Genomic DNA, 4377 nt, shown 5'->3' on the forward strand with positions numbered 1-4377 from the left:
GTATACTATGGCTTCATTTTTAACATTCAGTCATCAGCAATTTGTTTTAGAGTATGGTGTGAAGTAGGTATTTAAATTATCTTTTTTAAAAAAATGTAGTACTAACTTTGCTAGAAACTAACAAACTGTTTTCCAGAGTGGTTGTACTATATTGCAATCCCACCAGTATAAGACTTCCGGTTGCTCCATGCCCCTGACAGCACCTGGTATTGAATGTCAATCCACATACTGTTTATTCCTAACCGACACTACAGATTGCTATGGCAATACCTCACAGTTTAAAGCCTGGTGGGATGAGGCTGGTGTAGTAGCTCACACCTGTAATCCCAGCATTTGGGAAGCTGAGGCAAGACGATAACTTGAGCCTGAGTAGTTGAGACCAGGCTGGGCAAGATGGCGAGACCTCATCTCTACAAAAAAAGAAAAAAATTGGCCAGGCATGGTGGTGCATGCCTTTGATCCCAGCCACTTGAGAGGCTAAGGTGGGAGGATCACTTGAGCCCGATTCAAGACTGCAGTGAGCTGTAATGGCACCACTGCACTCCAACCTGGGCAACAGAGTGAGACTCTGTCTCCATAAACAGAAAAACAAGCAAACCAAATAACCAAAAAGACTGTGAGGCTCACTCCAGAGCAGTGTATAGACATAGTTCTCATTTCCTTTAATAGCTATATAGTATTACATTATGTAGTTGTACCATATTTTTTCAACTGGCATCCAGTTGATGGATATTTGTGTTGTTCTAGTCCTTCATTTTGACTTTGAAGTGGTGCAGCAATGACTAGCCTTGTGCATTTATTTTTTTTCCCCTCATCTTTGACACTTATTTTTAAACAGAATTATGGAGGGATTATAGTTGAAGATGGAAAGAAGGTTTGTGGGAAGGGATGATATTCAACATATTTAACAACCAATATGACACGGTCACCATCCATTGGAATAGTCACACGTCTAGGGCTGGAATGGGATTTTAGAAGCCTCATAAATCAGCAATTAACACTTTAGTCAGGAATCAAGGGGAGGTCAGAGAAGTCCTAGGGAAATGGCAAGGGCAATGAAAGAACATTTCGGAGGGTATAGGAGAATTTTACTATTTTAGCAACCATTCAGTTAAACAGTGTAAAATAATCATCAGCCGGCTGGGCGCAGTGGTTCATGCCTGTAATCCCAGCACATTGGGTGGCCAAGGCGGGTATATCACAAGGTCGGGAGATTAAGGCCATCCTGGCCAACATGGTGAAACCCGGTTTCTACTAAAAATACAAAAAAATTAGTTGGGTGTGGTGGTGCACGCCTGTAGTCCCAGCTACTTGGGATGCTGAGGCAGGAGAATTGCTTGAACCCAGGGGGCAGAGATTGTAGTGAGCCAAGATTGCGCCACTGCACTATAACCTGGGCAACAGTGTGAGACTCTGTCTCAGGAAAAAAAAAAAAATTATCATCATCAGCCCAATTTACGTTTTTGCTATTGGAAAGATATGGTATATAATCTGATCATCCTCTTGTCCTGTGAAATGGGAGGAAAAGTCATCCGTTGAAGTCAAGGAGGAAGGTAGAATGGTCAGAGTTTTGAAGAACTGTTCAAATAATTAATTGTAGGGAGTCCTAGAAAATACAGAAGTATGGTACGTTTTTTGGGCTGTAATGAAGAGAAAACTAAGGCTTGGAATCATTAATGCTTAGTGGTTTAAAGCTTCTGTTGACTAAATTGTTTGTTTTCCAGGTAGTGTTCAACATTTCTCTGGTAAGAAAAAAAAAAAGCTGAAAACAAATAACTGGCTTTGTGTAGTGTTTGGTTTCTCCAGATGAATAGGCTGAAAGAGTAGATGAACAAGAGACTTATTGTTATTGGTAAGATAGTGATTGATACAAAAGGTCATGAAATCTGAAGTCAACAATGAAGGGAGTAAAGAGATAAGAGTCCTTAGAGTTAGGGAAAAAGTATAAGGGACAATGCAAGGTCAAGATTTCCTTGAAGAATGTCTAGGTGGAAACAGTTAAATGAGGAATCTGGCAAGAGGGGATTGTGACCCAAGAGTGGGGTGAAATTGGGAAAATGTAAGTAGTAATGAGATGGGGCTAAAACAGAAAGCTTAAGCACTGCCATCTTATAGAAAAACCACCTGGGCCCTGAGCAGAGTTGTAGTTCTCAGAACTGTTATTGTATTGCAATTCTCAGAAGTGTTATTTTCTAAGGTTAAAAATTTCTACTGCTACCCCCCTTCCCTTGCAACAAACTGCTGACTTTAGCTTCTGTACAAACAGCTTACCTTGCCCATCCCTGAGCCACCCGAAACAAGGATATAGTTTTGCAGCTTAAATACCTTGCTCCCACTGAGCTTGGGGCTACGGGTTGGAGAGACGTGAGTCCTCCGTGGCCACTGGCAATAAAGACCCTGCAATTTGACATACGTTTGTCGTGGTGTTGATTTTCTTTACTCACTCTGGTACAACAGTAATATCAGGATATGACTGTGGTACGGTAGATGAAGTGGAATGGAGGAAAATGATATGAGAGATGAAGATCAAATCTCATGTTGAATTGTGATGAGTTATAGCTGATATATACTGACATTATCCTTATGTACGTTTATTTTGTGATGTTATCGAACTATTACATCTTATTTGTTCAGTTGACTTTCTAAGGATCCCAGCTGACAAATGTTCGGAGAGGCTAAGCAGTGGACAGATATTCCACATGGACCTAATTAGGACTTTAAAAAGACCATCCAGGATGATATTTGGAATGAGGTTGGAGAGCCAAACACTAAAGTCTTTAGAGACTAAAAGGGAGTGACCAGGAGGCTGGTAAGAGGACAGATGTCAGAATGTATATTCTGTTGACAGCAGCCTGAAAAGAATAATTTATTTTTTTAAGGAAAGTTGAAGCAAAGAGGATCCTGTTCTTCTCTGCAGACCCCTGAGGTAGGTGGGATTTTAGACAATAAACATAAGTCATGAGAGGCTGCTGGGGAAGCACTGTCGTTAGCCAAGCTGGGAAGAAGTGTTGAGGGTGAATATTGGTTAGTCACGGAGCTGCAATTCCAAAAAGTATGTGGGAAGGAAGGGCTTTGTAGGGCAGATGGGAGTAGGGTTTAGACCAGCATGAAAGGACATAGTTTTATGTGGTAGGGAAATATATATACATGTATCTGTATCTCCTTCCTGCCTTATTGACTTCATGAGTCCAGACTGAATATTACAGTTTCCTTCTAGATTCTGGAAATGTGTTTTTCATCAGTTTTAGTTTTAGTTATGCCATTTTTGTCTTCCTCAATGTTTTCATCAATTTTTTTTTTGTGTGTCCAAATTTGGGAGGGGCTGCTAACAGATGCTATTTTGAACTGGAAGTTCACCTACATATTTCTCTATTACTATTACGGTTATTTTCTTTTCTTTTAAATCCCTCTGATATAGTTTGGATGTTTGTCTCTGCTCAAATCTCAAGTTGAATTGTGATAAGTTGTAGTTGATATATACTGAAATTATTCTTATTGTACATTTATTTTGTAATGTTAGCAAACTATTATATCTTATTTGTTCAGTTGACTCTCTAGGGATCCCAGCTGACAAATGTTCTCCTGGCATTTACTATTCATGTAGTGTTGCTGCTATTTAAATAAGAAGTTTTCTTAAAAAACTAAAAAAATACTTTTTTCCTTCTTTCTGGCGTTCAAGATGTGGAAGCGAGGATGTGTTGGGTCCTCTGGTGCGAAAGTTCAGGTTTTCTTGCGTCTTTCTAGTAGGAGCTGTGATCAACTGTGCTGACAACACAGGAGCCAAAAACCTGTATATAATCTCCATGAAGGGGATCGAGCGACAGCCGCTGGTGTGGATCCCAAAGTGCTGGGATTACAGGCGTGGCTCAATATTTACTTAGGGAAAAAGGCTATAATTCTGATGTAAAACTCAATCTGTGAAAACAAGAATTTCTTTTTTTTTTTTTTTTTTTTTGAGACGGAGTTTCGCTCTTGTTACCCAGGCTGGAGTGCAATGGCGTGATCTCGGCTCACCGCAACCTCCGCCTCCTGGGTTCAGGCAATTCTCCTGCCTCAGCCTCCCGAGTAGCTGGGACTACAGGCGTGCACCACCATGCCCAGCTAATTTTTGTAGTTTTAGTAGAGACGGGGTTTCCCCATGTTGACCAGGATGGTCTCGATCTCTTGACCTCGTGATCCACCCGCCTCGGCCTCCCAAAGTGCTGGGATTACAGGCTTGAGCCACCGCGCCCGGCCAAAAACAAGAATTTCTAATATTAATAATCATGAATGAAGAAGAGTTTCAAACCTTGTTTTTTTTTTTTTAAACTCCCAACCTGATTTCTGAAGTCTTAAAAGTATTGAAACATTTCTTTCTTCTTTTTTTTTTTTTTTTTT

The sequence above is a fragment of the Sapajus apella genome, unplaced genomic scaffold (genome assembly GCF_009761245.1).
Source record: "Sapajus apella isolate SASKATOON/1434 unplaced genomic scaffold, GSC_monkey_1.0 scaffold8, whole genome shotgun sequence".
In the NCBI taxonomy this organism is placed as follows: Eukaryota; Metazoa; Chordata; class Mammalia; order Primates; family Cebidae; genus Sapajus; species Sapajus apella.